This window comes from Felis catus, chromosome B1 (assembly GCF_018350175.1).
Source record: "Felis catus isolate Fca126 chromosome B1, F.catus_Fca126_mat1.0, whole genome shotgun sequence".
Classification (NCBI taxonomy): Eukaryota; Metazoa; Chordata; class Mammalia; order Carnivora; family Felidae; genus Felis; species Felis catus.
In genome coordinates this window covers 121,961,510-121,974,674 of record NC_058371.1, presented here as the reverse complement: position 1 = coordinate 121,974,674, position 13,165 = coordinate 121,961,510, and the positions used below count along the sequence as shown (strand labels likewise).

Sequence of the window (13,165 nt, the reverse complement as noted above, 5' to 3'; positions counted from 1 at the left end):
AGACTCTGGCAATTTTAATTTGACAATTCTCCTGGAAATAAATATGTACTTATATACAAAATGTCCCCCTGAACCCCGGTCCAGCCCCCACCCCCACCCCATCTACAGTCCTTCAGCCATCCTCACCGCCACAAAGTGACTCTTAGTCTCTTTCCCCACAGTAATTAATTCTTCTCTGGACTAATACATTGCTGCTTCTTTTACTATTTATGTCCACTTTCATGTGTTTTTTTCCCTCACACTCAGAATGTAAGATAGCCCATTATATCATGCAAGAGATTCCTGGGTCAAAAGAGATCTCTGAATACATACTCTTTAAAAGGTCAGGGGTCATCAGTCAAGAAAAAGACTTTGCTTTAAGCTCAGAAAGCCGACCATTTTCTGCCAGCAGTCAGGGGTGATCAAGTGTATGAGGAGATCCGACTTGCACCGTTGAGCATGTAGGCTTAGCAGAGTTACAAGGAAAGAGAAATCAGCCAGATACATTTCAAGCCTGGGGACCCTTATATTTATAACAACATGTTTTCCTAGTAACAGTTTATTTTGCTGAAAACATTTAAATAAAAACTTCCAGAGCCTCTTTGAGAAGACGGTTTTGCATTCCCCAATCAAGCACCTGCCTGATTTTAATGTGCTACTATTTTAGTCCCTGTAAACATATACCCCCTTCCATAAGACTGGAATGGGTTTCTGTATCATTATCACACACACAGCATCTAAGAATAGAAATAGGTGCACAGGATTTTTTTTGGCTAACTCTGCTGAACTATCCTCTCTGCCTTCAAGAGCGAGGGAAGCAAACATGGGCAAGAAAACCATTTCTCACTCAACACAACACACTCCTAATGCAATAGTTCACAAAACATTCTCTCACTGACTTTAGAATATGTTCTGGATAAAATCTAACAGACTGATCAAAAATGCTCCTGAATCACTCTAACCTCATTTCCTTCTCTATTCCTAGTGAATTCCAGGATCTGACAGATAGAGACCCCACCTTAGCAACAATCAGATTTGGATTAGTTCTTGGGACATCCATCCCACGGACTTTCTTTCTGTCTGAAGGGTCATTTAATTCACAGAGGAGTCACAGGCTGCTTGGGCTTCTAAGACTGTGCTCAAGGTAAAAGAAAATAGGGTCAAAATTACCCTTGGAAATCCCTTAAGTTGTTCATAAAGTTTGATTTCAGGGTTTTGAGTATACAACCTATAAAACATAATATGTGAATCTGCATAATTATGTACAATATGTAATATATAAGTGCACATGTTTATTCTATATATAATAAATATAAAATAACATTTGATAACATGTTATTTCCTAGCTTCCCACCCCCACAGAGTGGTTGAATTTATATAAATCAAATGCACTTGATTCAAGATCGCACTCAACTTCAGACATTAGAGATACTTTTTGGTCTCTGAGTTCTAACCTGAAGCCTTCCTTCCTGTTGTGCTCAAAACAAGTCCATTTGGAACCAGTTGTGTATCTTGGATACTGTTTCCATGGAAAAAGCTTAATGGATACCAACAACCTTAATTAGAAAAATCAAATCACAGGAAACCTCTATCTGGGCACCACCGACTTATCTGATTATCTAAAAGACTGGCAGTTTTTTCTTTCCCAGTCAGAGCCCTGGTCTTTTGAAATTCCTATTATTTGTTGCCTTTCTTCTATGAAATGTCTCACCCACCTGGTTGACTTTTGGTGTAGTACTCAAATTTTTAAAAGCCATGAAATTCAAAATATGCTCCCTTTCTGATATTGTAGCACGCAAGCAAATGTAAACTATTTGAAGCAGCTGAATGTAAACTATTTGAAGCAGTGAATGCTTCGTGTATGTATGTATTTGTATGTGTGGAGGCAGTGAAGGGTAGGGAGTACTGGAGTTCATAACTTGTAAGCGAAGTGTTATGCCTCTCAGAATGGACTTCTAGACCACACAGTCACGCTTTTGCTATGGATGGGTGTGTCTTACTCAGTTCTCACTTTGCAGAGTTGCAAAGTTCAGCTTGGACAGCTGGTGGAACAAAGAAGACCATACTGAGGACTCCGTGGAGAGACTATGAATGTTCTCTCCTGTGTCTGGTGAGTAGAGAATGTATGACATACCAGGAAACTCTGGAACTGTGGTAACAATAGCTAATAGGGTCAGGGTAAGGGTTAAGGGCTAAGGGAGGTATAACCTGTGAAGTGCTTAAAACGTTGTCTAGCCTACAGAGAGTCCTCCACTGGTGTTGTTGTTGCTTCTATTGTTGGCTCATGACCACAGGCATCCTGGGAATGAGTTCAGATCTTTTTGGAACCATCTCATGAAGTTTTCATAACTTACTAACCCAAGATACTTCAAAGATATATATAAAAGGCAAGCAGAGATCACCTTTAATACTAGATATTCTTTTAGAAACAAAGATTCGGCCAAGACTTTCATCTTTGATAGCCTCAGGGGGAAAAGGAGTGGGCTTGTGACTTCCCTGTTGGAGGATGAGTAGAAATCTGCAGGGAGAATAAATATGTAGGTCATTTGGTTCAACCTGTTGACTGTAAGGCCAATAAAATGGAGAACAGGAGATACACCAAGACAACAGACACATGTCACTATCAGTAGGTCTATCTTACAATAAATAGGTCTTCTCCTCTCATTCGTCAATTTCCACAGAGAAAGGAAAACCAAAATCACCTTTCAAGAGAGAGGGAGAGAGAGAGAGAGAGAGAGAGAGAGGAGAGAGAGAGGGAGAGCATTCTTTTCCTTTAAAGAATGCAACCTCTATGTAGCTTTTTAAATTAACCCTACTGGGGAGATTTAACTAAGCCCACATAGTTTTCAGATATGTGATCAAAGCTATAGTTCTACATCTCCATAAAAAGTTGAATAGTTGAACAATTTAGGCATTTTAAATATCTATTAATAATAGGTCACCTATCTGCAAAAAGAATAATCAAAGCCAAATTAGATTTATTGCTAAAATTGTACCTTAATTAACTCAGTAGTATGTTTCTATCATGAGAACACCTGCAAAATGCCTGCTTTATTGTGGGCTATAGAAAAAGAAGCAAAGAAGACAGAGAAATAGATATGTTGCAAAATTAAATTGTGATTACTATAGATGGAATTACACATATACGAGAAGAAACACAGGGTAAGAGCTGAGACCATTATAACATAGAAATGCAAAAGGTCTATCTTTCACCTCATAAGGAATTCACCTGCAAGTTGAAAATATGGAGATTTTTTTTAAGTTTATATATTTATTTTGAGAGAGAACAAAAGCAGGGGAAGAACATAGAGAATCCCAAGTAGGGACTCAAACTCACGAACCGTGAGATCACGACCTGAGCTGAAACCAAGAGTTGGCTGCTTAACTGACTGAGCCACCCAGGCATCCAAAACGCCAAGATTTTTACCTCTGCCATCATCTTCAGCATCACACCATCATTATTACCGTCATCATTATTGGTACCATTTAATGAGTAGATTTTAAGAGCCAGCAACGTGCAGTTTTACATATATAAATAATCCCTATAGCAATCTTTTTGGGTTAAATTCCTACTATAATCATGATGCTGAGAAGGAACCTGAGGCATATCTTTTCTAAGGTCATACTGCTAGTGAGCAGTGTCAGGACAGTGATTTAACTGAAGTCTGTTAACTCGAAAGCCCAACTGCTGAATCACTAAGCTCTATTTCTAAAATCTTGTAAATATCAAAGTTAAGGGATAAAATGCCAGAACGCTGAAAACATTTTTAAATGGAAATTAAATTGAACATAAAGAGATGAGACAAACTAAGTTGATTTTATTAGCACGCTAGGGCTCGAGTGGTGGATAGCACCTACAAAAAGTTCCATGTGACTCTGTGTTTATTATTAATTGTCGAGTAACATATTATGCCAAAACTTAGCAGCTTAAAACAACACATGTTTATGATCTCACACAATCTCTGTGGGTCAGGAATTTGGAAGCTCCTTAGCTGAAGGGTTCTGGCTCAAGATCTCTCATGAAGTTGCAGTAAAGATGTTGGAGGGGGCTGGAGATATGGAAAGACTTAGCTGGGGCTGAAGAATCCATTTCCAAGATGGCTTACCCACACATTGGCAAAAGAATTTAGTTCCTTACTGGCAGTTGTTACGAGGCCTTAATTCCTAACTGTGTGGGTCTTTCCATAGGGCTGCTTGAGTGTCTTCATAACATGGCATCTGATTCCCCCAGAACAAGTGATCCAAGAAAGAGAACAAGACAGAAGCCAGGAAGCCTTATATGATATAGTTTTGGAAGTACATACTATCACTTCTATTGATCACAGTGTAGGAGGGGATGACACAAGAGTGTGAATAAATACTAGAAGGAAAAGATCATCAGGGGCAATATTGGACGCTGACTACCATAGACATCTTGCAAAATTTTTCATCATTGTCAACTTAAGTAAATGGTGAATTTTACACACAGGTTTTTTGTTTGTTTGTTTGTTTTAAGTCTGTTTATTCATTTTGAGAGACAGAGAGCAGAGTAAGTGGGGGAGGGGCAGAGAGAGGAGAGAGGGTGAATTCCAAGCAAGTTCCACACTGTTACCACAAAGCCCAACTTGAGGCTCAAACCCACAAACTGAGAGATCATGACATGAGCTGAAATCAAGAGTCAAATGCTTACCTAAGGCCCCCAGGCACCCCTACACACAGTTTTTACTAGGATGCCTAACCTAATCACTATGGCCATTCTGAGGTATTATTGTGTTTATTTTCACGAAGCTATCATAAAATATTTGGACTAAAGAACATGGACATAGAGAATTAATTTAAATTTTCTCTCTGGATAGTATCTTTTAATAGACATTATTCAACAAACTTCCATTCTTATCATTCCTCTATTTGTCAAGGAAATTTAGATCCTGGCATCTATCACTATCACCATCGTCATCATGGCCCATTTTGGTACTGAATGGAGCCATAACAAATGTAAGGGCCAATATAAGCCCTGAATAATACTCCTTATCATGTTTCTTAGATGACAAATATTTATTAGGAATCCTCCTGATCTTCTTTCATCTGTATGTCTCTAGCATTCAGCATAGTCTGTCAGATAGTAATGCAAATAAGATGAATATTAAAGCTGCTCTTCGTGAAAAGAACTTAGTGGAACTTCCTATACCTTTGGATGATGTTTGAAAGAGAAAGTTCCAAAGTAGCTTTGAAGGAATTCAGAGGAAGACAGACTACCAGGTAAGTAGAACTCTCCACAGAAGCAACATGGCCACTAAGAGAAACTAAGCCTTGTGGCCAGCTCAAAACACAAAGAGTCCTAGCCTCGCAGAAGTAGCACCAACTGTTACATCTAGGCCTTGGGAAAAATGAAACAGATTGAGTTGCAGGGAAGAAGTATAGTCAGGGGGTTGGGGGTGCCTGGGTGGCTCGGTTGCTTAAGTATCCAACTCCTGATTTCGGCTCAGGTCATGATCTCATGTTTGATTCGTGGGCTCCCACCCCTTGTAGGACCTCCTGCTGACAGCCCAGATCCTGCTTGGGATTATTATTCTCCCTCTTTTTCTGCCCCTCCCCCACTGAAACACACGCATGCACATGCGCTTTGCCAACATCCCAATCTGCAGTAAGCTCTTTGACACTTGTATCTGCTCCCCTTGAACCTAAAGCCAGGACAAATGCTGTAGCAATAACCATGAGAGTAATGTCAGAGTAAAAAGGGTCTGGGTCCGACAGAGCTAGGAGGGATTTATATGTGAGGCATCTGGAGGCAATGTGGCTGGGATACAGTCATTATCTAAAGGAATCAAATTATAACAATGGAAAAGGGGCTAAGCACCAAATCCAAACCTGATATAAAGCCAGAAATGAGGAAACAGCAAGGTAAACAGACAGAGGGTAAGAAGCAGGGCAGACAGAAATTGGCTGGGGAACATGGCTCTGAAACAGACACTGGGAATGATTTACTCCAATCACACTTTACACTCAGCACTCCATCAAAACTGCTCTTGTAAGAGATACAGACGAGTCCTTGGATTGAACAATGGTTTACATTATTTAATACAAAGGTCAGCTCTCCACTTTTTTCAGCATCATTGGACACAGTTGACCATTCCTTCTTCCTTGATTATAAGTTTCTTCATTTGGCTTCCAGGAAACTACATTTCTTAGATTTCCTCCTACCTCATTGATTGCTCCTTCTGTTTTTCATGTTTGTTCCTTGTTTCTCAAAACACAGTCTTTTAGTCTTCTTTTTTTCTCCATGTATACGCATTCACTTTGTGATTTCACCCAGTAAAATTCAGTACTTTCAGTATAATTTACATAGCAATGAATCCCAAATGAATATCTCTAACCTAACCTCTCTCATGAACCCAGATTCGGGTCTCTGCTTGGGTGTTTAACGAACACCTCAAACTTCATGTGTCCCAAACTGAACTCTTTGTCTTATCCCCCAAATCTCTTTTACTTGTAGTTGTTCCCATTTCATCCAATGGAAACTCCATCCTTCTAGATGTTGCAGTCAAACTCCTGGGTGTCACCTTTGAACCCACTCCTTCTCTCCCCTCATGGGCAATCCATCAGCAAATCCTATTGGCTATGCTTTCAAAATATATTCAGAGTCCTCCTTCTTTTCCCCACTTCTTCCACTTATTTCCCTTCTCTCAGCCTCCAGCTTCTCTCTCCCAGATCACTAAAGTTGTATCCCAAGCATTCATCCTGTTTCAACCTATGTCCCCTCAGCCTAACTCCAAAAGGGTAGCCAGATTGTTCCTCTTTGAAGTATGAGTCAGAGCATGTCATCCTCTTGCTTCAAACCCATTTCCCACAGAGTGAAAGCCAATTCCTTATAATAACCAAAAGACCCTTCATGAGATGACCACCCCCCTCACTTCTCTGATGTCACCCTTGTTTCTCTCCCCCTTGCTCACTGGTCCAGCCACAATGGCATCTTCACTGGGGGAGGGGGGTTAGGCAGAGAGAGAGGGAGATAGGGAGACATAATCTGAAGCAGGCTCCAGGCTCTGATCTATCAGCACAGAGCTCAATGCAGGGCTTGAACTCATGAACTGCAAGATCATGACCTGAGCCAAAGTCAGATGCTTAACCAACTGAGCCACCTAGGTGACCCCCTTTTTAAAATTACTTTCTAATATATTATAAAATTTACTTTTTTATCCTCATTGATTATGTTTTCATGTGTGACTGTCTCTACTGCTAGAAAATAAGCCCTACAAGGGCAAGGTTTATGCCTGTTTTGTTGACTCACATATTCCAAGTATCTAGCAGAGGGCCTGCTATGAAGTAGGTGCTTATAAATGTGTGTTAAAGAAATACACAAGCAGCCAAGAATTCTTTATCCAGCAAGGCTGTCATTCAAAATAGAAGGAGAGATAAAGAGTTTCCCAGACAAACAAAAACTAAAGGGGTTCATAACCACTAAACAAACCCTGCAAGAAATTTTAAGGGAGTCTCTCTGAGGGGAGAAAAGATGAAACAAAACAAAAACGACCAAAAGCAACAAAGACTAGAAAGGACCAGAGAATACCACCAGAAACTCCAACTCCACAGGCAACACAATGGTAATAAGGTCATATCTTTCAGTACTGACTCTAAATGTCAATGGACTAAATGCTCCAATCAAAAGACATAGCGTAACAGAATGGATAAGAAAACAAGATACATCTAATGCTGTTTACAATAGACCCATTTTATACCTAAAGACACCTTCAGATTGAAAGTAAGGGGATGGAGAACCATCTAATGGTTGCAAAAAGAACACTAGAGTAGCCATACTTTTATCAGACAATCTAGATTTTAAAATAAAGACTGTAACAAGAGATGAATAAGGGCATTATATCATAATTAAGGGGTCTATCCACCCAGAAGATCAAACAATTGTAAATATTTATGCCCCCAATGTAGAACAACCCAAATATAGAAATCAATTAATCACAAACATAAAGAAACTCATTGACAATAATACCATAATAATAGGGGACTTCAACACCCTACTTACAGCAGTGGACAGATGATCTAAGCATAAAATCAACAAGGAAACAATGGCTTTGAATGACACACTGGACCAGATGGACTTAACAGATATATTCAGAACATTTCATCCTAAAGCAGTGGAATACACATTATTCTCAAGTTCACATGGAACATTCTCCAGAATAGATCACATAATGGGACACAAATCAGCCCTCAACAAGTATAAAAAGATTGAGATCATACTGTGCATATTTTCAGACCACAAACTCCAAATCAACCACAAGAAAAAATCTGGAAAGACAAAAAATACTTGAAGACTAAAGAATATCTTACTAAAGAATGAATGGGTTTAAGTTCCTCTTTAACTAAAGAGGAAATTTAAAAGTACATGGAAGCCAATGAAAATGATAACACCATAGTCCAAAACCTCTGGGAGACAGCAAAGGTGGTCATAAGAGGGAAGTATATAATAGCAATACAGGCCTTCCTAAAGAGGGAAGAAAGATCTTAGATACAAAACTAACCTTACACCTTAAAGATCTGGAAAAAGAATAGCAAATAAAACCCCAAACCAGCAGAAAATGGGAAATAATAAAGATTAGAACAGAAATCAATGCTATCAAAAACAAACGAACAACAACAACAACAACAACAACAAAAACAGTAGAATAGATCAACGAAACTAGGATCTGGTTCTTTGAAAGAATTAACAAAATTGATGAACCCCTAGCCAGTATGACCAAAAAGAAAAAAGAAAAGACCCAAATAAATAAAGTCAAGAATGAAAGAGGAGAGAACACAACCAATACTGCAGAAATACAAACAATAATAAGAGAATATTATGAGCAACTATATGCCAATAAATTGGGCAATCTGGAAGAAATGGATAGATTCCTAGAAACATATAAACTACAAAACTTCCCAAAAAACAAGAGCCCAGGGCCAGATGGCTTTCCAGAGGAATTCTACCAAACATTTACAGAGAAGTTAATACCTATTCTTTTGAAGCTGTTGCAAAAAACGAGACATGGAAGGACTCTTCCAAACTCATTATATGAGGCCAGGATGACCTTGATTCCAAAACCAGACAAAGACCCCACTATAAAGGAAAACTACAGACCAATATCCCTGATGAACATGGATGCAAAAATTCTCAACAAGATACTAGCTAACTGGATCCACCAAGGCATTAGAAGAATTATTCACTCCAATCAAGTGGAATTTATATCTGGGATGCAAGTCTGGTTCAATATCTGCAAATCAATGTGATATATCACATTAATAAAAGGACAAGAACCACATGATCCTCTGAATAGATGCAGAGAAAGCATTTGACAAAATACGCAATCTTTCTTGATAAAAAACCCTCAAAAAAGTAGGGATAGAAGGATCATACCTCAAGATTATAAAAGCCATATACGAGAGACCCACGGCTAATATCATCCTCAAAGGGGAAAAACCGAGACCTTTCCCCCTAAGGTCAGGAATACGACAGAATGTCTACTCTCATCACTGTTATTCAACATAGTATTGAAAGCCCTAGCTTCAGCAATCTGAAAACACAAAGGAATAAAAGGCATCCAAATCGGCAAGGAGGAAATCAAACTTTCACTCTTCACAGATAACATGATATTCCATATGAAAAACCCAAAAGATTTGACCAAAAAATGCTAGAACTGATCCAGGAATTCAGCAAAGTAACAGGATATAAAATCAATGCACAGAAATTGGTTGCATTTCTATATACCAATAATGAAGCAATAGAAAAAGAAATCAAAGAATTGATCTCATTTACAGTTGCAAAAAACCATAAAATACCTAGAATAAACCTAACCAAAGAGGTGAAAAATCTGTAGGCTGAAAACTATAGAAAGCTTATGAAAGAAAATGAAGAAGCTATAAAAAAAAAAAATGGAAAAACATTCCATGCTCCTGGATTGGAAAAACAAATATTGTTAAAATGTTGATACTACCCACAGCAATCTACATATTTAATGCAATCCCTATCAAAATAACACCAGCATTCTTCACAGAGCTAGAACAAACAATCCTAAAATTTGTATGGAAACAGAAAAAACCCTGAATAGCCAAAGTAATCCTGAAAAAGAAAACCAAAGCTGGAGGCATCCTGGACTTTAAGATGTATTAGGAAGTTGTAATCATCAAGACAGTAAGGTACTGGCACAAAAACAGACTCTCAGATCAATGGAACAGAGAAGAGAACCCAGAAATGGACCCACAAATGTATGGCCAACTAATCTTTGACAAAGCAGGAAAGAATATCCCGTGGAATAATGACAGCCTCTTCAGCAAATGGTGTTGGAAAACTGGACAGCGACATGCAGAAGAATATACCTGGACCACTTTCTTACAGCATACATAAAAATATCCTCAAAAATGGATAAAAGACCTAAAAGTAAGACAAGAAGCCATCAAAATCCTTGAGGAGAAAGCAGGCAAAAACCTCTTTGATCTTGCCCGCAGCAGCTTCTTACTCAACACGTCTCCCGAGGCAAGGGAAACAAAAGCAAAAATGAACTATTAGGTTCTTGTCAAGATAAAAAGCTTCTGCACAGCGAAGGAAACAATCAGCAAAACTAAAAATCAACAGAATGGGAGAAGATATTTGCAAATGACACATCAGATTAAGGGTTAGTGCCCAAAATCTATAAACAATTTGTCAAATTCAACACAATCCAGTGAAGAAATGGGCAAAAGACATGAATAGACACTTTTCAAAGGAAGACATCCAGATGGCTATAACAGACACATGAAAAAATGCTCAACATCACTCATCATTAGGGAAGTACAAATCAAAACCACAATGCGATACCACCTTACACCTGCCAGAATGGCTAAAATTAACAAGTCAGGCAACAACAGATGTTGGCAATGATACAGAGAAAGGAGAACTCTTTTGTACTGCTGGTGGGAATGCAACTGGTGCAGCCACTCTGGAAGACTGTATGGAGGTTCCTCAAAAAATTAAAAATAGAAAAACTAAAGACCCAACAATTGCACTACTAGGTATTTATCCAAAGGATACAGGTATGCTGTTTCAAAGGGGCACATGCACCCCCATGTTTATAGCAGCACTATCAACAATAGCCGAAGTATGGAAAGAGCCCAAATGTCCATTGACAGATGAATGGGTAAAGGGGATGTGGTATACATATACAGTGGAGTATTACTAAGCAATCAACAAGAATGAAATCTTGTGATTTGCAACAACATAGTTGGAACTAGAGGGTATTAGTCTAAGCGAAATTAGTCAGTCAGAGAAAGACAAACATCATATGACTTCACTCCTATGTGGAATTTAAGACACACAATGGATGAATATAGGGAAAGGGAAGCAAAAATAATATAAAAACAGGGCAGAGGACAAAACATGAGACTCTTAAACACAGAACAAACTGAGGGCTGCCAGAGGGGTTACAGGTGGGGAGATGGGCTAATGGGCAAGGGTCATTGAGGAAGACACTTGTTGGGATGAACACTGGGAGTTATATGTAGGGGGTGAATCACAAGATTCTATTCCTGAAATCATTATTGCACTATATGCTAACTAACTTGGATGTAAATTAAAAAATAAAAATACATAATTAAAAAAGAAATACATGATTTAGATAGTAAGGGGGTGAGTCTTGATACACTGCGGAGAAAAGACTTCTATAGAAGGATGAGAGGATGAGAGTAGCTTAGCATTCCAGCTCAGATAGGATCTGATGCGGCTTGGATAGGTGGTGGCTGTTGAGTAATCCCGTTTCTGGCCCAGTCTCCTTACCTGAATACAGCTGGCCTCACTGTTAGCAAGTGCTATACAATATGTCCCCATTTGGTCCTGGCGTTACTCCTAGGTCTTGTTAGCTAGTATCTCTTTAAAGCCCAGCTTCAATGTTAATATCCATGTGAAACCAAAACAGACTTCTGCTCCACTCAGCTGAATTCATTGCTACCTTTTCTTGTTTCCAGTGTCTTGCCCATACCTTTTATGTAATGTTCATTGCATTGTATGAAAATTAGAATATGTATCTTCCACTTAGCCATAAATTTGTGCTTTCCCTGTTCAATTGTGAGGCCCTGAGAACAGTGAATATGTGTCATTGCTTTTTATCTTTGTAACAAACCAAGATTAATGCCCACCCATGGTAAATTGTCAGCAAATAAATAACAATTATTTTAGATCCAACTCAATTTCATTTTGAAGAGGGTTATCTTTTTGTCTTCAACAGTTCTAATGTAATCATATGGTAGCAACAGATGCAACATGATTCTTTCTCAGAGAAGTCATGAATTTTTACAATTTTTAAAATGTCTTTTAAGTAAAGGAGATGGACCAACATTTCTATGATTAAAAAAATTAATGCAGTATAGCTCAAGCATAATATCTTGGTTTTTGGTTTTGGTTTTGTTTTTTACCAAAAAAAAAGAAAAATTCAGAATTTCAAGCGATCGCTCATTAAGTCCCTGGTTTGTGGCCTTGAAAGTTAAGCAAGTCTTCAGCTCTAAAGAAGCAGATTAAACCACTTGTGCTGTCAGCTTGAAGCATTTGGAAGCTGGCCAGAACTGCTTAAGAATCTTTTTTCTTTCTTATTCTCTTCCTTTCTGCCAGGCTCTCCCAGGGAGTTCACTTGCAGAATCAAATGAAAACCAATCCCTTTTATGCAAACCTTCCTGAAGCAGCAGGGCTATGTTTGGTCCCGAGAGCGGAGGTTCGTGCAGTGGAAGCCCTGGTGGTGATTTCTCTCTACCCAGGCCTCGCCAAGGTCCTCCCCACCACGCAGTGATGAAAGGAAGGATCAAACAGCCCTCTCAAAGCCAAGCTCCATCAGACCTGCCTTTGCTAAATATAGTGCACTTCAATAAACACCATTGTGAATTTGCAGTTTGCTTGCTGGAAAATACACCACCACCTCCATCAAAATTTTATGCATGCATGTATGTATTCAGATCTTTCTCGACTCTCTTTTATCAACTAAAATACTCAGCAAATTTTCTTTTCGTTTTCAATTTGATATTCAATGTTTCTGCTCAGCACAAATTAATTGGAGGAAGCACTGAGTCAGGGAAAGCTGAATGAATAAAGTTTAACCACAAACAAGGTGGAGGTCTCTGAAATTCTTAAAAACACCGCCTTCAGCCAGGCTGCTGAGATCTGCTGTCCTTCATCCGTGAAATGACACTTCCGCTA

At 38.8% G+C, this 13,165-nt stretch overlaps 1 long non-coding RNA gene across 1 annotated transcript; it reads left to right on the top strand.

The window, feature by feature from the left end:
- The first annotated feature begins 1,503 nt into the window (after positions 1–1,503).
- On the top strand, positions 1,504–13,064 carry LOC123385003. Its single transcript, XR_006596913.1, has 3 exons — positions 1,504–2,089; positions 5,058–5,217; positions 12,587–13,064. It is a non-coding gene; the product is annotated as an uncharacterized LOC123385003 (long non-coding RNA).
- The last annotated feature ends 101 nt before the right edge of the window (positions 13,065–13,165 follow it).